The following is a 22,523-nucleotide window of genomic DNA, read 5'->3' as shown; positions in this document are numbered from 1 at the left end:
CTTAATTAGCCTAAAACTAAATAAACAGCTTTAGCCCCTCACTCACCGTGCCTAATGTATAAGCTATGAGTCTCACCTATCGATCTTCGATCTGGGGCCGAGGTTTACTAAGGTTTATAACCTAATGCGTCCGAGTCAATTAAACTATAGCAATTAAATGTGGCGACAACAACATAAATCATCTGAGCATTATCAAAACAAATTGATTACTAATCTACAAAAAAATCATGGATCCCCTATTGTCTTCTAGAAGAATTAGCAATGCGTAATTAAAGAATAAAGCATAAAGAGAGGGGAAGAAAATACCAAAATGAATTAAGAATAGAATAGAGTTTCAAGATCCAGATAAGAAGGAATTGGCCCGGAAGAAGCTCGATCCGTCGTGTATATCATGTGTTTAGCGTGCAAGCCTGGCCCCATAACAAAATAATGACTTTAAACCTAAATAACAAAAGCAGGCCAAGCGTCAAGGTTGTTGCGTCCGAGCGAGCATAAGGCTCTGATCGAGTGATATTCCTTAGCATTCCTCTCGTCGAAACAATTCCTCTCGATCGAGGACTTCTCGACGCGTAATTCCTGCCCTTTTGCGCACCAGACTTCAAGCGGCTGCCATTTCTTCGTTGCTTGTCAAGAATGCGAAGCGATTTTTTGTGGCGTTGGAAAGCTAAGAGGATAAGCTTTCATTTCCAATTCGAATCACCTGAATATCAGTTGTAGAACTCGAGATATGGCTCTTTAAAATTAAGCACTCGTAATTTGGGTCCTTGTTTTTGCTAAGCCTGCTTCTTTACTTAAGCGCGCATCTCGAATCAATAGTTCCCAAGCTCGATTCAACTCATCTCTAAATGCATGCCTAGGGACATGTGTTGAAGAAAACGATTTACTCGCTTCGGCTCATACGAAAGATATGACAAAGAGAACCCAAAGTGAACTATTAGGGCATATTCGTAGCAAATTACTACTAAAATAGCATAGAAATATGTGCATAAATGGCCTATAAAGACTATGTAAAATGCACACATCAAACTTCCTCAAACCAAACATTTGCTTGTCCTCAAGCAAGCTAAATGCAACTAACTAATGAGCTAAATGGAAGGGAACAAAAACTAGGACAAGTGAAACCGTTTTACTCAAACCGATTTAATCTGGTGACTACTAATGGCGCAATATATCAAAACAGTTTATACATATCTCATAAATAGTTGAACTTTTGACCTTGCAAGACTTTCTAAATTGGACTCTCCCCGGTCACTCTCTCAATTAAGCACAAGGTAAGCATTATATGTAGAGAAAAAGAAAAATAGACGACTCACCTAAACTAAGGCCCATAAACATGCATGCAATAATATGATGACAATTCTAACTCTGTACATACATTCCAACCCAGTAGGTCCGTCCACGTGAGAGCTTACAAAATTATGGTAAAGTGAGGCAATGGGTAAGAAATAAACAAAACATTTCTAGAAATAAATGTGAAGGTATAGGTGATCGACTAGCACCTATGAACCAAATGGAACATATCGTCTTTATCCATCAAAATTAAGCGAAGTGCTCTTCATTTGGCATTAAACTCTTAAAATACTCTCATATGATTATAATAAAGCATAGGAGTGAAACATCTTTCTTTTTTTTCTTTTCTTTTTCGATTTTTTTTTCTTCTTTTGATTTTTTCATTTTTTTTCTCCTTTCCTTCATAAATTACCAACTCCCACAACTTTAGATATAAGACCAAACTTGGCACAATAAATAATATACCATAGAAACAATCTAAAAACTAGCAGCAGTGGGCGGGCTAAATTTGGATGTAGTTAAGGGACAAAAAGGCAAATTTGGCTAAATGTGGAGTTATATAGGTAAAAATGAAAGAAAAAGGTAATGTAACATCTCCATGTGACACCAACCACTAACACACACAGAATGTATGTGTAATAGCGATTGAATTTCTAAAGTATGCGAATTGATGATACATGATACATGAGTACTACTCTCAATTCCTATATGAAACTAGTCATAGATGTCACCGGTTTATAAGCTACAAACCTCGGGAAAGTATAAGTAGCTTGCCAAAATTTCAAGTTAAGTCTAATTGTTCAACATATTTAGAAGCTTAGGAAATTAAATTCTTCAAATTTACTAAAAATCAATGAGAAATTTGCAGGAAGCTTAAATGAAAACAATTCTAGCATAGAAATGTTCATTCAGGCACTAACTAAATGCAAAATTAAACGTGATTTTTTTTTAAATTTTTGTGAAATTTTTAAGTTTTTATGGGTTGAAAAATTTTGAAAATTAAATATAATGCATACGGAAATTCAAAAATATGATAAAGCAGATAAAATACGGACTCAAGGATCAAATACCCTCCCCAAACCAAAACAGACAATGTCCTCATTGTCTTCACATATGTGACAAGGGGGAGATGGATTATAAACCTGTATGTTTCACAACTCTGATGAAAATGAGATGGAAAAGCAAGGAAGTCGGTACTCACTGGGCAGGCTAGCAACATCAAACTGGGGACGGTAACCCGTACTACTGATGGCCTTGCGGACAAAAGCACGAAGGGTGGCCATGATAACAATGGTCCGTAGTCCGATTTAGTATTTTAGGGCTAATATAAGCAGAGATGAAAATTAGGAGAGGGGGTGCAGAAATTGGGAAGTAATAAAGGAGGAAAATAAGTGAAAGAATAAGAAAGTGAAAACTCTATCTTCTCGTCGAGATGTTCTTCCTCATAATCTCTCGTCGATAACAAAGTTACTGGATGCGATCCTTCACAATGCAGCACCCTCGATCGTGACGAGAATGGCCTTCATTCGGGCCTTGACTTTCCAAGATCCCCTCATTCGAGTATTAAACTACTCGACCAAATCCTTTATCGACTACACGCAAAACTAAACACAAAAATATATCGAATACCAAATAATTGTTTCCAGCGTTGTCTTAGGATTGCCTAACAAAAAGAATGGTTTTAAGTATATAATTTATTACAAGTGCCTTGGGTTGCAAACCAGCGACAACGAATAAGCGAAATAATCGCCCCTCCTCAGGCCTTTAGTAGAAAGTTATTTGACCATTAGGGAGGAAGAGACTCATGATCGTCCTCCACTATCACGGTATCAAGGCGATGAGCCTATCGCAGCCTCCATCCGACTTTATCTACCCATTGTGTGCACTTTCTTCCTAGGATAGAATCTTTGATTCCTTCCCCGGGTCCCGACAGTAGACTGCAAAGAAGAAATAAGCGATTTTCCTCCATATTGCTCCCGGGATTGAAGTAGGAGCGTCAAATTAACAACTATGATCATGGAAGGACTAAAACTAGTCGTACTAAGGTCAATAAAAGGAATGATAGTACCTTCTATTGGGCGGTATGACCTTACGTTAACTTCCATCGTCGATTGGGGCGAGAATCGGATGAATAACCATTGATGTCATGACCTCTTTGTGGTCGATCGAGAGGTTTGGCACTCGTCGAACTCTTCTTAAGCCTAATGCGCCGATCGTCGGTGGTAGCGAGTCGATCGAACAACTCTCCCACCCGAGTCGATCGAGAGCTTTGAGGGCTCGATTGACGGACCTACAGTGGGATTCCTTTGTCAAATATCGCAATGAAGTAATTGTCCTCGGAATTAAGTGCGTACACATCAAAATCGGTTCGATTGTTACTTAGGCGACCTGGTGTAAGACTCTCAATTGAGGCGTTCCTCGTTTGTTCGCGAAAGTGAGTGTAAGCTAATAGCGATTTTAACTCGTCGAACTCTTCATTGTTACCCAGCGTGAGGCGCAGGGTTAATTCTTTGCGGCGAAAAAGGGCGGGAGGGCTCTTGGAAGCCTGTCGTTGATAATACGGATCACGGTGGTGCATAACTGCCGCGAGTGAGGACGAAACATAGTGACTTTGTTTATCTTGTCGATAAGCATAAACTTGGTCACGATCTGTAAGCGATGAGCGCATAAATGTCCCAGTCTGGCATCTCACAAAAATACCTCTGAAGCATCGCCATAGGACACATGAGACCTATCATTAACACTAGCAAAGGAAGATAAGAAGCATCTCGGAAATAAAATTCCCACACGGGAGCGGAGAAAATAAACAAAACAAAAAAAAACAAATGAGGCAATTGCCTCCCGTACATGACGCCAAAATTGTCTGTCGTTTTAGTATCAAGATAAAATTTATAAACCAAATTACTAAGGGTATTAATAAGTGCGATCCAGCAGGAGGCAAGATATCATTTTTAACTGATTCGTTTATTCGGTCCTGAGGCGGGGTTTTATATGGTGGTTTCTAAAGCTACGAGTTCGGGAGAGTAAGAGAGAAAAGCGAGGAAGAGGGATAGCTAAGACAGTCGGTTCACCATGATTAATCAGTTTAGCAATCTAGGTCTAAAGGTGAAGCAAATAGATTTAAGAAGTAAAGCGTCACCTTTCGGTCATTAGTCGCCTAAAACCTAAATAACAGCTTTTGCCCTCGCTCTTTGAGTACCTAATGTATCTCGCTATAGTCTCACCCTATCCAATCTTTCGATCTGGGGCAGAGTTTACTAAGGTTTATAACCTAGTGCGTCGAGTCAATTAAACTATAGCAATTAAATGTAGCGACAACAACATAAATCATGCGAGCATTATCAAAACAAATTGATTACTAATCTGCCAAATCATGGATCACCATTGTCTTGCAAAAATTAGCAATGCATAATTAAAGAATAAAGCATAAAAGAAGGGGAAGAAAATACCAAAATGAATTAAGAATAGAATATAGTTTTGAGATCCCGAGGAATGAAGGTCAAAGCGGAAAGGCTCAGATCCGATCATGTATATCATGTGTTTGGCGTGCAACCTGTTATAACAAAATAATGACTTGCTAAACCTAAATAACAAAACCAGGCCAAGCCGTCAAAGGTTGTTGCTTTCGTCCCGAGCACTTAAGGCTCGGTCAGTGATATTCCTTAGCATTCCTCTCGATCGAGGAACAATTCCTCTCGATCAAGGACTTCCGAACGCGTAATTCCTGGCACTGAACTCAAGCAAGCTGCCATTTCGCCCGTTTACATGTCGAATCAAGCGATTTTTTGGCGTTGGAAAGCTAAGAGGATAACTCATCTCAATCCGAATCACCTGAATATCAGTTATAGAACTCGAGATATGGCTCTTTAAATTAAGCAATCGTAATTTGGAGTCCTTGTTTTGCTACTTCTTCTTTACTTCCATGACATCTCAAATCAATAGTTCCTAGCTCCAATTCAACTCATCTCTAATGCATGCCTAGGGACATGTTTTGAGGCAATTTACCTCGCTTTACGGCTCTAGCACACAAATATGACAAGAGAACCCAAAGTAGACTATTCGGGTGCGTATTAGGCAACAAATTACTACTAAAATAGCATGAAAAATAACTCTGCATAAATGGCCTATAAAGACTATGTAAAATGCACACATCAGTGAGCATACCGAAGGTTTGGATTTTCAAGCGGAAGCTTGTAGCCTCTAGGTAGTGCTTGTTTATGGATTACGAGAGTCACTTGACTCTTCCAACTAACAAGTAATCATTAAAAGAAATGAGGAGATGAGATACCCAAAGGGTCGAGGAGCAGAGATGCATAGGATGTCACTCTTGCCAAGAGCTCACAATAGAAAATACTCTCCCCACTTCACCAACTCAACTATCAAATCAATATCATCTTCCACATTGAAATCATCAATTCCGCGTCGCGAATAACATCATCATCGGTACTCATGTTCCACCCTCCTCGGGACCGGCAGCCCCCACATCACCATGGAATGTAAGAGCCACTCCACTATACCACGCGCTCTTGATGAACCACGGGAGTAGAAAAGGCCGGGTTACCAAAGTAATGTCAGGCTGCATATGGAACCCTCACAAATAATTGTATGACGGTGTATCCTTGGGTAGGCTATGTGAAGTAATCCAGTGCGGCCATCCTAGTGACAAACCGTGGCGGGCATAGTCATCATAAATAGGAGTTCCCTACTCCTTGATTTATAGTAAATATGGTCTAGCCTTTGGTTCACCCACGTCAAACCGGTGTTCATTTTCACTCTTCAATTCACCCAATCCCAAGTTCAAGTTGTCGAAGTACCCTACTAAAGTCGGGTCGAGGAGGTCAGTGGTAGTTCGGTTGTTGAGACGTTGAAGGCGTAGATTGAGTGTCAAATTGTTGCGGTAAGGTGGTAAAAGTGGATGGTTGGGATTCCAAGGTCGGGCTGTGGCGTTCTCGCCCGGCGTTGTCAGGAGTACCCCAGCATGGTCACGCTAATGTCTGGAGGTAACTTTCGATTGATCTTGCTTGATTGTTGTTGCCTTAGTGTTTGGTAGGATAATTGAATCCTTGTCATCAATTTGCCAATACTCACGATTATCACGGCCTAGTCCAACCTTAAACCATTCTAAGGGTGGGTCAAGTAGAACTTTTGATAAGACATTAGGCTCTTGAACCCAGGATTGTACAAAGACTCATCAAACCCACATATCCTTGGCCAATTGTGTGATCATCTCGCTACAAAATCACTACATTTTGATCAGAAATTTGCCAATTTCTAAGGTGAAGCACAAAATGGTGGGCTTCATTTTATTTGAAGCGGCTTAGGCTTTTGGAAGGGTAAGAGCAAGGATGTTTAGTTCATCGGTTCTAACGGTCCAGTTCCTCCCCTGCAAAAATAGTCCACCCCATGAATCGATGCCAACCCCTAATGGCAATGGAAAATGAATAGAGTTGGCATTCATTTTCCCTTGTGTGGTTGAACTTGCAGGTATAATTCAAACCGAGAATGATGAAATCGGTGCCCTATAAATCCATGTAATTCAATAGAAAGCTTTTCCGAACCTCTTGAGGTCAGTATGGTTAGGTTCATGGCGGAACTGTTTCAACAATTTCACTATGGTACTTCTCCTTTTATCCACTTGGAGTGAGCTCAAAATTCCCCAGTGGTAAGGGTAAATCCGATCGTTTAAGGGTGTACAAGAATCCCGTTTCAGCCCACTAAATAGTTTCTTGGCATCGGTATCGATCCCTAAATCCTTCATGGTTTGGCTACAAATGAATTTAGTAGCATGATAGGGCGATTTTTGAACAAAAGAAACTTACATTTTGAGCCGGATGCGAAGACAAGATTAGGGAAGTCGAGTCCGTGAGAATCCGTCATTTGAGCCACTCAATTGGGCCGAGTCCATAAGCGGCCCACTAGCGCGTGTCCGCTCTTGTTCTCTTGGATGCCATCAAGTTAGTTGGAAAGGTTGAGTGTTGGTGGGTGGGTTTGTTGGGGAATTAGAGAGGATTTTTAGGTTGAGGGATTGTAGAGAGAGAGTGATTTTAAGTGGTGAGAATTAGGAGGATGAGTGAATATAAAGGCACGCGACAAATGACAGGCAGTTAGGTACGAGCTGATCACCAAAGCTCATAGTATGGCTCCAAATTCAAAAGTGCGATTTTTGAGTCAAAATTGAGATGCCTGGCCTTCCGGTATACTGACCGTACGGTCATCCTTCTCCCGTCAATCCTTCCCAAAATTCAATGTTGTGCCACCATAACGTCCTCCTTTAAAATCAGTCAAGCTTAGATTTTTTCACCAAAAACGTTCAAATTCCCCATCAGTTAGCTAATAAATAATATATTAAGTGTGACCCGGAGGTTGCCTCATGGACGCCCTTGTTTTTGCCCAAGTAGCCTCGACTAAGTCAAAAATTACCCAAGTATACAGTTACAATGCACAAAATAGTGAATGACAATCATTTGGAAAAAGATATATCGGTGAGCTTACACCTTTCGAGATGGGAGGGCAAACGTGTAGTGCTGGGCGGTTATCCCGTTTATCTTGAAGATTGGTCTCCATCGGATACTTCAGCTGACCCATAGGAAAAACTCGGATCACGTGTGAAAGGTCCCGACCATTTTGACTTAACCTTCCCAGTAGCTTGAACCTTGAGTTAAGAGAGAACCGTCTCCCACCAAAATAGCCTTGTCATGGAACTTCTTCATCTTCTCCTTGTAAATCCTTGAACTCTCATATGCATTGAGTAAATTCTCAACTCATTCATGTCAAGAAGCCTTTTCTCTCTGCTTTCTTCGTGTCAAATTCAAGAATTTTACACTTAAAAAACGGTGCTCCAATTCAGCGGGGAGATGATGAGCTCTAAGTAAACCAACCTAAAAAGCGAAGTGCCGATAGGAGTCTTGTGGTAGTGATGCGCCAATAGAGCATCTCTGCTTCATTGACCAATCTTTTCGCGATTTTATGGTTTTCTCAAGAATAGACTTGTTTCCCAGTTAGAGACCTCGGCTTGCCCATTTGCTTAGGGTGATAAGCTTAGAACTTCTTCTATGTTGAACCGTGTTTCTTGAAACAAAGCCTCAAGATCTTTTCATGAAAGTGCAAACCTCTATCACTTATGAGCATCCTTGGTACTCCAAATCTTGGGAAAATAGTATTCTTAAAGAACTTGTCTTCCCGATTTGGCATCACATGTCTTTGTGAGAATAGCCTATGCGACACTCACCGTCTCTGCGCGGTATGTACTCGTATCCATAGGAGGAAGGGTAGGGGCCTTGGTAATCAATACCCCATACATCAAACAACTCTACCTCTAGATGTGTTCGTGGCATCTCATGCCTCCTTGAAATGTGTAACCGTTGGCACTTATCACCCATGGCGTAGTTGCCACATCATGAAAAAGGTAGGCCAATAAACCGCGTTAGGAGCACCCTGGGCGGTCTTCTTGAACTCCATGCCTCCGCGGCATATCATGGCAATGAGGTGTCGGCTTCACCTCTTAAGCAGAATGCACCTCCTAATTATCCCGTCACAGGGTTGTAAAGGCAAAGGTTCATCCCAAAATATTGCCTTAGATCATGAAAAAATTTCTTCTCTTATGTGAGTCATAGTCATGTGGAATGACCCGGATACCAAGATTTGACATAATCCGCGTAACAAGGGCGTCCATTAGAAGCGAGAAGCGAACAATTGATCATCAAGCGAGTCAATCAGTTGTGTAACCCATCATATTTTCATGGAATAATGAGAGATGATGGCTCTTACATTCTCACCTTTCTTGTCTCTAATTTCAATATCAAACTCTTGGAGCAAGTATCCGGATCAAGCGTGGTTTTGATTCTTTCTTGATGTAGCAAGTGCCACTCCCAACGCCGTATGATCGATATGTATTACTGCTGAAACCTGCAAGTAAGAAGCGGAACTTGTTCATATAACATAGATAACATGCAGCTCTTTTGGTGGTTGTATAGACTAGCAGGCAAATCCAGGTTTTGCTGCAATATATAGCATGGAGCTTGCCATTCTTTCTTTGTCCAAGCAAAACTCCCAGCTACATCATCTTGCATCGCACATTTCAAGTTCTCCCCAGTGGGGGGTTTATAAAGATGGAGGCGGTGGTGAGGGCTTCTTTCAACCTATTAAAGGCATTCAAAAATTCATTAGTAAACTCAAAGGGCACATCTTTGCCGGTAACTTTAATATTAAAATTAGAGACAATCAAAGAAAAATCCTTGATAAATCTCACGGTAAAACCGGCATGCCGAAAACTCTAACTCCTTTGACATTTGTGGGAGGGTAAGTTTTAATCACTTGTCTTGGCTTGATCAACTTCTAAGCCCTTTGCCGACACAACATGACCCAAAACAACCCCGAATGTCACCATGATGACATTTCTCCCAAGGCCAAGGCAAACCGGTTTCTTGTGACTTTTCAAGACCTTACTCAAATTAGCTAGACATCCATCAAATGAGGTGCCTACAGCGAAAAATCGTCCTAAACACCTCAATATATCGCAAAACATATTTGGAAAATATAAATGCATGCATCTTTTGAAATGTGGCGTGCATTGCATAGCCCAAGAGGCATGCACCTATAACAAAGTGCCAAGCGGGCACGTGGTAGTCTTTTCTTGGTCATTAGGGTGTGAATCGGGTTTGGAAAAACAAAACCCGTCAAGGTAACAAAGCCCAGTGTTAGGCAAAGTCTTTCCAACATTTGGGCAAGAAGAGAGGAAATTGTCTTTCTAGTCAGCCTTGTTGAGGCGTCTATAGTCTATACACATTCTCCACCCGGTTGTGATTCTTGTTGGAATATCTCATTCTTGTCATTGGTGACTCTGGTGACCCCGCCCTTCTTTGGCACAACATGCGGACTCACCCACTATGGAGAATAGGTAATGTTACCATCGCAAACTTGACCACCTCAACCACTTCTTTCATTGCAGGGGTTAAGGCGGCGATTGAGCTGTTGGAAGATCGCCCTCATCTCAAATGAATGCGGTGAGTACAAAAGAAGATAATCCCTTGATGTCCATCAATTGATTGCAATGACGCGTCCTTATATTTTCTCTGAACATCAAGTAACTTTTGAAGTTCGGTGTCATTAGTGCACTATTGACAATAATAAGGTAAAGTGTCATTTGGGCAAAGGAAAGCATGTTTTAAGAGTAGAGGAAGAGTTTCACTCCACTTGACGTGGATCTCCTCCTTTTTACCATCTCCTCTCAAGCTCTCAATTCTTTGCTCAGGGTCTTTTTTGAATTGTTGCTTGTAGCTAAAAACACTCCGGTGCTCTTTGCCATCTTTTGCAACGCCTCGAGAATCGCGAACCTTTTGTCTTCATCAAAGTTCTTCATATATATCCATTCCTCTACGTATTTAATCATAACAAAGACTTTTCTTTGGAAAATCATTATAACCTTGTTCAAGAATTCTACCTTTTCTCATACCCTTGCAGAGAAAGCTTTCCATTCTTGCATCAATCCTTGGCACCCCGTAGCAAGGCAAGGCGCCCCAATATGATGGGAATATTTGATCCTCGGGAATGTCCATCATAAAGTCACAAAGAAGAATGCAAGTTTACCCGCTGGTGGGACATCCTCCTAGGAACCGATTGTGTATCTGGCGACCTATCCATGAGTTGGAAGAAAGCCCTTGGTTGGTGAAAGCTCATATCTCTTGATTTCTATGAAGATTTTAGGGCATAAGACTAATGCTTGAATCACGAAGCTCTCTCAATATACACGGTCCCAATTTTAGGGTATGGAAAAACTCCCGGTCTTCAAGCACGGGAAGCTTCATTCATAAGAATTGCGCTACATTCCTTGAATGGGTTCACGTTGTTGTTGGACTCAAAATTTTTATTTAATTAGCTCCTTCAAATTTTCCATAGCTTGGTATCTCGCTTAATGCATCAATGAAGGCGTAGTGATGTTGATTCCCTTCATCATCTATGAACTCCATATTTTGTTCAAGTTTTGCCCTTGCCAACCTTTGTGGAAAAGGAATTGGTGGCACATAAGTCCTCACAACTTGTTGTTTGGCTCTTAATATTTTTGTTGGTTCATCAATCTGTTTGGAGTCTCACAACAATTTCACAAGTTCATCTTTGACCTCTTTTTCTTCAACCTCGTTTGGAGGATTCAAACTACAACGAGGTTCAACCATCATCCGGTTTACTACTCTTCCCCTCTTCTTGACAAATGTGGGTCTTCCAAATCTCTCTACCTCCTCAAGTAGATAGCATTTATCGTTTTCGGATTCTCCTCGGTCTTACCCGGGAATTTTCCATGAGAGGCTTGTAGTTGGCTCATTTGGGAAGCCAATTGGGAGATTTGATTATAGTCATCCGTTGAGAAGCATTTTGGGTTCTAAAGTTGGCTGATGGATGAGGTTGTCTCTTCTTGTTTTTAGTGGAATGGTTGATGGTGCGTTTGAGTGTTGACAAGTTAGTTTTGGGAAGTCATCAATTGTTCCATCATGAGTTCCATGTTTGACTTTGGTTGGGTGGATTGTTGGAAAGGTTGGGAGTTTTGTTGGAAAGGTGGGTTGTTTGGTGGATTGAGTGGTTAAATTGTTGTCTTGGTTGGAAGGATCTCCCTTGAAACCGGTGGACCTTGATTGAATGTTGTGTTCGGTTTTTGAGCTTGAAATTTTGGTTGTTGTGATTTTTGTTGGAAGGTGGGTTTTGGAAATTTTGTGAACCACTGAAACGTTTGGGTGGGCTCGTTCAGGTGGTAGTTGTTGTTAAATGCTTGCTTGGCGGACTAGACTCGATATCCGTTCACTTGCTCACATGCAATGCCTCTCCTACCATCAAGGACACTCGTTGGGTGGGTGTCCTTGGTCTCCTGAAATATCACAACTATAAACTTGGTTCTGCATAGATCAGAAGAAGAATTGCTAGATGTGTTGCTTGAACTCATCAAGGCAACTTGTTGCCCAGAGCTCTTCAATTAATCCTTTAACCTCAACATTGTTGGCCGATTCAACCGTTGACTTTCCCTTCCTCTTGTGCCTATCATTATTCCAATAAGAAAGTCGAAGCCATTTCTCGATAAGCTCCTTGGCCGTTTTGTGGTCAATTTTTGTCTAATGTTCCCTTTCAGGCAGGAATCAAAGGTTAATCTTCATTTCATTGTTCAACCCTTCATAAAAATTGTTGATTAGCTCATCATCCCCAATCCGTGGTGAGGACATAGCCCAACTGAAGACCCTTATGCCTCTCTCGCCCCGTAAAGTCTCATCTTCTTGTTAGGTGGTGGAGACCTTGGAGCTCGCTTTTTGATTCTTGCATTCGTTGTGGTGGAAATATTTGTTTAAGAAAGCTTTGACGTGTTAAGTCCGAAAGAATCGGGTTCTAACTTTAAGCCACTCCCTTAGCACTTCCCCTAAAGGAAGTAAGGAAAACTAAAGGGCGTACGGCATCTCAAAGCCTCCGTTGCTTTGAACATGTCACAACTATCCAAGAACTACGTTGAGATGTTCGTTGGAGTTTTAATGGCTCTCACACCGAATTGATTCCTTTGGACAGGTTGGAAAGCAGGTGGCTTTCATCAAGTTGTTGGCTTGAATAGGTGGCTTGCGATACTCGGATTCACCACACCTTTTTGAACATCAAGATTATCTACATAGGCACCACCATTGTCTTCTCCTTCGGACTTGCAAGGGTTCTCAAAAAAGCCTCAAGGTACTTGGTTCTTCTAGAAAGTCTTCACTACTAAATTTTCTTGGGAAGTTGGTGTTTAATAAGCCCTCTTCTATGGAGTGAATTTAGTCTTCTTGCGGTGAGCTTTCAATCTCGTGGTCAATCGGATAAGTTGGTTTGGCCTCTGCGATTTCTCCTACTCATGTAAAGTCCTACACACTCGAAAGGATTAGTAACACAAAGACTTAGTCTAAACTGAAGCGAACAATTAATATCTAGCTTAACTCCGACAGCGGACGCCAAAAACTTGATGGTTATCAAATAGTACCTCGCAAGTACGATTTATCGTTGTGCAAAATAGAAGTCGATCCCACAAGGAGTTAAGAAGATTACTAATTGTTCTAATCCTATCGTTTAGCTAAGTCGGCAATAAATGATGAATTTGTTATACTAAGACTACCAAAATGAGCAAATGAAATTCAAACTAAACAAGAGATAGATAAGTGGCGAAGAAATGATAAGTTGTAAATCAAATAATTTAAGGCCTAAGACTCGGTTCTCCCCTAAATAATTCATAACACATTAAATCTCAGGCTAATCATAAGGGTAACAAGGTGAGGAGGATGACTCTGGTCGCCTAAGACCCCTCTCGGGTTGAATGGACACTACTTCATCTCAACCCCTCTCGGGTTGAAGGTCGGAATCCCTAACTGTCGACACTCAACAACCCCAAAACGTGCACTTTTTCAGGAGGTCAAGGGTGGTCAAGGTCATTAAGTAAGTACTCATGTGTCGGGTCATCCCACTCCTCCTCTCGGAGTCGATTTCAAGCAATGATGCAGGTGCCCTCATGGTTCTCCTTTCGGTCTCGACCTGGGTTAGCAATAGGGTCAATTCGGATATCCAATCACAACCTAACCAACTCTTCGTTGGTGGACAAAGATGCATAAATCGGCACTACCTAAAATCAATCCATAAACAAAATCATTCCTCTAAACTACCTACACCAATTTCCTAAATAATTAGCCTTTGTGAGTTGAATTAGTGAAATTACTCATGTTAGGTCAAACCAAGTCTAGTGGAGGACTACTCACTAATCATGTTTCTAAAAGCAAAGAGACAACAAGATGGAATCTTTAAGCATAAACATGGTGGAAGAATAAATTCTACTACTAATCATGCAATAATCCAACACAAAGTATGAGGAAAGACAATTTAATCTAATAATGATGAGGATTAACTAAAAAGACACAACCTTTAACATAAATAACTCAAAGATTCAATCTTGAACTTAAAAATCAAAACTCAATATTTGAATGTAAATAACAATGGTGAACAAAAAGAGGAACAAGAGAGAATAACAACAATCAAACAACAGTTGGAATCTTAGCAAAGCAATCAACAAAACATGAAAGAAAAAGCTAAATGTAAACAAATGAGACTAGGAAGAAAAATTATACCAACTCAATAGCAAAGAAAAGAACTTGGATTGAAAATAAGAAAGGAGATTCAATCTTAATTTGATTTCTACACTAATTGGGTATAATTATTGAGATAACTTGTTCTAATTAGGAGAAAGATAGTAAAGTAATTAACAAGATTCAAACTTGGAAAGGAAATAAAATTAGTCTAGGGTTATGTGTCTAAACACGATTTTGAGGAGTATTTATGGTATCCATCGTACTTGGAGAGTTACAAAAAAGGGTGAAGACAAGACACGGGTGACGACCGGCAGCTGCCCCTCCGGCGCCGAGACATATCAAATTTGAAGCTTTAAATTGGCTACGGAGATGCTCCCAGCCCGTTGGCCATTGCCGGCTAATCGGCCCAGGGGCATCTTACCTTTTTCTTCCCCTTTCTTCCTTGCTAACTTCCCGTGTGCCTTGTTTCTTGCCAAATTTCCTTTAACTACAAATTACTCTGTCACGATAGGAATTGGTAATAGCGGGAATAAAAGGCAAAATGCAAGAAAAGGCCTAAGTGTGCCTAAGTAGTCAAGATTAGCAAAAGAAGGGTAAAAGGGCGAATGTTCAATCGCCAGGCATGATGGCGATAAGCGCAATAAAATTTTGAATTTGCCCGCTCGATACACCGACTCTTGAAATCAACCCCGAGGATACCATTCAAGTCTCACGTGTCGACAAAAGACCAAGAATGAAACTACTTGCGGGCGTTGCCAAATATCAGCTTTAGAACATGGGATAAATATTTAAATAAAAGAGAATGATTGTGTTGTTTTGAAATGAGGTAGGTAGAAGGTATTTATAAAACAGGAAGGATCTTGAAGAACAATTAATATGTCTAGGAAATAGCTTTTAGAAGACTGTAAATCAGTATTGAAAACGTAATTAACTTTAGAAGACCACAAAATCATACGGTAAAATTAAACACAAAGCAAGTAATGAAGACTAAGTAATCAATCTAAGTGGGCAGTGAAGCAGAAATAGAAAATAAGTGATCTCCGCCTCAAAAGGTTGATGGCCGCATGGCCGTGCTCTACGAGCCGAGCGAGGTGCCAGAAATACAGCGTGGCTGTGGCGTGGTAGTAGAGCTACTGCGGATATTGAGTAGTGTAACACAGTGATCATAAATCCGCAACTCCTTTTGTATTCTACACTGCGTGGAACAAAAGTAAGTTTCTTTTGAAGAAGCAACACTCGACAATCCCCACATGATTCAAGAGAAAGAAAATGGCTAATATGAGCATGTATCATTCTTAAGATGACAATGTCCTGAAGACTTGAATTATCACCCAGTGCATACAATTACCTGCTATGCCATATTAAGTAGCTCTTGGCTTTGAACTCTCCGCGGTGTTTTCTAAGGAAAAGTGGCACAACCTGCGTTGAACTGCTCGTCATGAAATGTCATAAAAAAGGAAGAAAATGGTGAATAGGAGGGAATATATAGCTAGAGTACATTCTAAGTGTTAATTATTTTCTTTGTCAGGATGTAGTAAATTACCCTATAACTTATGTACTATGTGTAAAATGTATAAATTTCATTCTGTATAAATTAGCAAATAATTTACAAAAAAAATGCAATTAATTACAATCATTTTCTAACATCGACGAACAACCAATTACTTCACTACAATTTTATTATATGAAAAATTCGTTATTTAAATTATGAAAAATATAACCAACTTATTAAAGAAGATATAAATAGTACTTCAATATCGTTACACCAGTAATAAAATCAGGAGTTTTTTCATGATAATAATCAGGCTAAAACTTTTCTTCCATATTAATCAAATTCATGTTTAACTTTCGAAAAATCTTAACTGACATCATTTAACTTGTAGTAAACCACGTGAAGGGCTACTTAGACAAGCGGTTTATTCAAAAACAAAAACCCAAACTTGTTAAACAATTCTTAACCGAACCCTAAGCGATTTCCCAATTGATTTCCCCCAAATTCCCGACATTAACTATCAACGTTGAAACAACAGTCAACAAATGCGATTACGACAAGCGAATGCGATGTGAAAATCATTGCTAAATCTACTGCCGATCCACAAATTGAGGAGGAGACAAGTAGTCGTGATTTGCCGGAAAAGTGTCGGACGCCATCTTTAACTAGGTCATGGGCGTCGGCGTTACCTTGGCCACCACGCAGTGCGGCCATATGCCCAGGTCTTCTGAGCCTGCAAGTGGTCACGTGGGCGGAGTCACATGCGGATCAACTTCTTGGCCAAACGGCGTCGGGGAAAGCAAGGTGACACATTTTATGGTGGTGTGGTTGGTGGGTGTAAAATCTCGGGTGGACCAGGTTTGTGCCACGTGATGTCATTGGTTTTAATGAAGAAGATGAACTCACTCATTACTTAAGAACTTTTAAGAGAAGGGGGAATAAATTTAGAGAAAATGAAAGAAGAAAATAAAAAATAAATGAAGAAAAGCAAGAAATAAGGGAGAAAATAATGAAATGGAGAAAGAATAAATGAAATGGAGGATGAAAATGAAAGATCGAGAAATGAAGAGAATGAAGAAGCCAGCGAAATGGACCCGTATCATGGTGACTTGTTTACCAACGAGTATTAGGTCGCAGAGTGGTGGGTTTACTACAAGTTAAATGATGTCAAGTTAAATTTTGCGATTAAACCGCGAGTTTGGATTAATGAGAAGGGAGCTGGTTTGGTTATTGTCGAAGCACCCGCTGCTTCACCGATGCCAAAGTTAAGAGATTTTCCAGTCAAAATTGATTGAGTTTTCTTTCCCTTTCTATTTTGAAAAAATTTACTCTTATTTTATAAGTAATTTATTTTTATGATGCATTTTTACTCATTTAGTACTTTGTCGCCTTTTCCATTTGTATACCCTGACTAAACAAAAGACTTTGGTATAATCTCTCGATGTACTAACCTGAAGTACATCAAGAAATAAAATTTTCTTCAATCATGGATGACAATCGAGGAAAGAATCGATATTTAGTTTTACTAATTAAATATTCTAATCAAATTATTGATTTTCTTTAATCTTCTTGTTTTCATTTTCATTTAGTGTGTGAAATTAAAATAATTGTCTTGATCTTGGAGGCCAGATGGGTTAACCGATCGGCCGACAAGTGGTTGATGACGGTTGTCGGCGTTGGTGCGGAAAAAGGAAGGAAGGAGGCGGAGGAAGGAGGAAAGAAGAGGCAAGGGTTGGTCATCATAGTCGGCTGATGCTGGCGGGCGAATGAATGGTAATGGCGTAAATCGTGTGGGTAGCTTGCAGGGAGAAGATGGAGTGCGGCATTGGGAGCAAATGCGGATCGGTGTATTTGATGTTGGTGAGATGGATACCGCCATTAAAAATCCTGAAATTGGATATCCAATATCCAAACCAAATGTTTCGGATATCCAATGTTCGGGTATCCAAAATAATTGGATCGGATGCGGATATCCAACGGATATCCATACTTTTGAATTTACTTTAAAATTAAGTTTGAAACACGATTATATTCATAGTCTTATATTATGATTTTCTTTAGTATTCTTATTCCAATGTTCTCGACATAAAATTTAAGTACCACCTAGATATTTCTCTAATATTTTAAACATTAATTAAGTTGTTGTATCAAATAAAATTTTATTTTCTCGAAATTATACTAGAAAACTATAGTTTCGGATCGGATCGGATATCCAAATGTTTTAATTCTAATATCCATATCCAAACCAAAACCAAAGATTTCGGATCGGATATCCAAACCAAACTTAACTTTCGGATCGGATATCCAATCATTCGGATCGGATACGGTTCGGATATCGGATCGATTTGGATAATCGAATTTTTGCTCGCCCTAGTCGATGCGTGATTGAGCAATTCTCGGTGGCAATCGATTTGGGTTATAATTGATTTTGTTTGATTTTCTTACCATGTGAATACGAAAGTTGTTGAAATTATTTAAGTAATAAGCATGAAAGTTGTGAATGCAATTCAATTCAATCATCCTAATAATTTACGTATAATTAACTCTTAGTGCATAATTTGATTGTTTAAAGAATATTACTTTATGCGGTACATTTTATCTTTGATAGAGAGAGAAAAAGTATGAGGAAGAAGAAAGGGAGAAATCACGAAAGGTAAATTATAAAAAGTGTAATGTGATAAGTAAAATGTATCTTGCAATCAATAGCGCATTTTATTAGTGCTCTACATATATACATCACCAAATCACAACTCTTTTACTCCTATTTTTATTATTTTTAGTAATATTTTGGCCTCACACCCTTATTTAACTTCTAATTATACATCCCTCTATTACCAAACCATTAAACTTTTTAACTATTTTGTTATTGCCTTAAGTACTGCCCTGAAACAAAGGAAGATTATAAAATGAATAGGAGATAACCCAATTAAGAATAATTTGCAAGTAAGGACAATCTGAGGAGCATGAGATTATACTGTCGGTTTAACTCCTTTATATAAATATTGAACTTTTAAACTATAAATGATAAACTAAAATATACTACATATAAACTCAATTAGATTTTAGTTTTTGCGTCAAAAAATTTAAATATAAATCAAAACTTTTAAAATCTTAAAAAAACACATAACTCAATTATATTTGCAATAGTTATACAATACTATTGTACAATAGATGATGGTGCGATAACTAATACAAACACAAATAATTGCTAAATAAATACACCCTCTTATATCTTTAGGCATTTTTTTCTGGAAGATATTGAATTCATTAATAAAACATCAAACGACTTATAAAAGATAGGTATAAATCGAAAATAATTCTAATAGAAACCAAAATGCACGTTCATTAATAAATACATACTCCTCTTATTTATTTGTGAGTGATTTTAATCAAAGATAAATAACCGAATATGACGAAGGGAGTGAGAGGAAAGACATTAACGATGAGGATGAAGGCGAACAGGAGTTCTTTTAGTAGGAGCAGGCATGGGATCAGCAATCATACCTCATCCGGCATTATTTTCTCCCATTTAAATCTCTTCTGCAATATTGTGCATGAACACCAATATTTTCTATAACCTTGCATACTTCTTTTCCTGCAAGGTTACTTTTTTTAGGCCTCCTCCAAATGGCACGAACGTGGCGGTGCCGACCGCTCCCGTCAAAACTTGCCGGCCGAATTTCTGGTTCCGGAAGCATTCCGGGTTCCTATGTTGAATTTGCACTCCAATATAACTTGCCGATGTATGCATGTGTGGGTGTGAAATGTTACAGCTTATTAACTGCATAAAAACTTAAAATAAAACAACGACTCTTACTGTAAAAATGCACGGGGTTATACTTAAGCGCTAGTAGAAGTTGGTAAGTAATTCTTCCAACCCTGGGGAATTTTGAAAACCATCACACATGATCAGGAGAGGCTTTCAAAAAACCGAAGAGGTGGTAAACAAACGCATCTTCACGCGCCACGTTTCACGGAATACTTCATTTTCTGTAAGTCCTCCCACCTAGAAGCTCTCCGTGCTTTGACTTTGCTATCTCCATTTGCTCTAAGTTCATATAATTCTCATTAATAACATGGTACTTTACTCTTCCTGAAGTTAACTCTGAGTTCAAGCCTATTTTTGATTGGGGGGCGGTTTAGGAGGTGCCCCGGCGAAAAGGTGCCCACCATGAACTTTTAGATATAAATTCCGACGTCCACCATTAATTTGACTATGTTATTACTTTAGGTCATCCCATTAGTTAGGCTCGGATCTAAGTTTGACTATGAAGATTAAGATAAAATCACTTAGTTTACGTAGGTACTTTCTGGTTCCTCCTTCCTAATCATTTCTTTATCATTTATATATTCTATGATTATTTAATAAAAAATAGTAATTAAATGATTGGGCTGAATAGTAGTTAAATTGTTACTTTTTGAAATGTTAGATGTTGATTTTAGTTGGTAGATGAATAGATGTTTTAGCTCCTTTGGTCGTAAACATTTGGGTTGACCGCCCGACGGCCTCGGATCTTAATTTGACCACTAGTTAGAATTTTATCCTATCGATTGTAGCAGGTTATTAACTCGCCCAATCAGTAAAAAACTAGGTTCGAGCCCTAACAACAAATCAACCGACCTCGGATAACCTACCACCTAGTTTGGATATTATTTGATAATAATGTTGAATGGAGTCGATCTGTCCGGACCCCCTGATCCGGTTCGTGTAGGTTCAAATCTACCACCTTTAGTCCAACGGTCCTTACGAAGCGGTCCTAGTGTGGTCTGACTTTCCCATATTAATGAATTTGTCTCCATATTATATATGAGACCGTCTTACGGAAATTAACTGATCGAACGATCCAATAAAAAAAAAAAAAGGAAGAGACTTGAAAATGATTAGTAGTGAACATTTTGTAAACAGCATCATAGATATGAGGGAGTTCGGCAAGATACTTAACAACAAAAGTACAAACAGCACTAAGAGTATCATGTCCACCAAGAAGCAATCGTGCCAAAATTCTTATTAGCAATATCAACCTCATTCGTAAACCGTCCATCTTCATCCGGCGTTAACAGCATTCTCTGACAATATATCCTGCGTAGGAAGCGCCTTGTGTCCGCCAAATCCAACTTTTTGTTTTGTAATTGCTACAGCTCTTGTCTCACCACCTTCGACGCCTTGATAGCTCGGTTAAATGCTGTTCCGGGTAGGTCAATTGGAATGGAGAATATCCCCGTGGTAATGTGGTTGAATGGGATAGCGAACTTCGCCAGATGTACCGGGTCCTCTATACTTAGGAATAGACGGCATGCTGTCCAAAAAGTGTAACGTTTTGTTAGCGAGTACTGAACTATGTCTTCTCCCTCCCACTCATCTTCCATGTGTCGAATTGCGATCTCATCCATTACGGGTACGTACTGTCATTATACATGTCAAATCTAAGTTGACTCAGTGAAAACATTGTCATTTATCTTCCGCGTGCCGATTATTTATTTGCTGGTTAAATATTAAAACTTTATTTCTATTTTCATTCATTTACTTTTTGATGCCGACTGCAACAATGTTATGGTGTGGTGTAATGTTTGATTTAAATAAATAAATTTTACGATGCGTCAATATATTGACCTGAAAAAAAAAAACAAGCGAGGTGAAAATGGGAAAATGGATAAAAGAAGTAATGAATATGGCAATGAAGCGAAGGAATAAAAAAAAGAAGAAAATATTTAGACATGTTAGACATTATACCTTTGTAATGCCCCAAGCTTGACAAAACTAGTGAGATTGTCTCAATTTCTTACAGATACTTCTTTATTATCAGTTTGAGCGGATGGAGGAAGATCTTGTTAATCGAGTTAGGCCGCAAGCTTCTACAACATACTCATTCGAGAACAAAGAACTTGTTAGATGCGTGTGCCACACATTACCATACTTGACCTAAGATGGATGTCTTAAATACCTGGTTAGTCTCATATTTAGACAACCTATTAAATATGAATTTTTCTGGGTGGCCTTTCCACCCGGTCAATAAAAAGTCATAGGTCTCGCCTATTAGTGGTAGTCCCATCTTGCCCGGGGGTAGCGTATACCCCCGCGCAGAGTAATGATGATGGTTGTAGAGAAAGTAAAGTGATATTAGAGATAGGGAAATGAAGAAAATCATGCCACAACAGAAGAAGAGGTCCATAATGTTATTTTGATTGATTGATTAGTGATGAGAGGTTTGTTTGAGTATGTTATCGTCTTTCACCAAACGTGTCTATATTTATATAGCAGGTTTTACCTTGAGACCTCGTGAATTGGGTGAATTATGATTCCTGTATTAGAAAATGAAAATGAAAATGATGCAATGCTGTCACCAAATGGGATTATGGGAACCTACATACAAAATTACTATCTCCATCCCATCTTATTTTTATGGATAATGATACATCGTTACTTACAGGTGTTACCTAGTGAAATAATAAAATAATAATTAATCACCAAACTACAACTGCGCACATTATATTGAAGGCATAAAAACACGTTGTATTCACCATTATATTATTGTCCACGAGGTTAATATTAATAAATGATTATAACCCTTGTCCTTTGCTTGTTTCTTCCTGTTGAGTGATAAAGCATGAATCTCCATTAATAAGTCTCTTGACTTTAGCTCTCACACACTCAAACAAAAATTAAAGGATGA

The 22,523-nt window shown here is 39.2% G+C and overlaps 1 pseudogene; it reads right to left on the bottom strand.

The window, feature by feature from the left end:
- Window positions 1-19,288: 19,288 nt before the first annotated feature.
- Window positions 19,289-22,022, bottom strand: LOC141589730 (beta-amyrin 28-monooxygenase-like; annotated as a pseudogene).
- Window positions 22,023-22,523: the final 501 nt, after the last annotated feature.

Source organism: Silene latifolia, chromosome 7 (genome assembly GCF_048544455.1).
Source record: "Silene latifolia isolate original U9 population chromosome 7, ASM4854445v1, whole genome shotgun sequence".
Classification (NCBI taxonomy): Eukaryota; Viridiplantae; Streptophyta; class Magnoliopsida; order Caryophyllales; family Caryophyllaceae; genus Silene; species Silene latifolia.
Note: the sequence above shows the minus strand (reverse complement) of the source record. Positions and strands in the feature narration are given on the sequence as shown.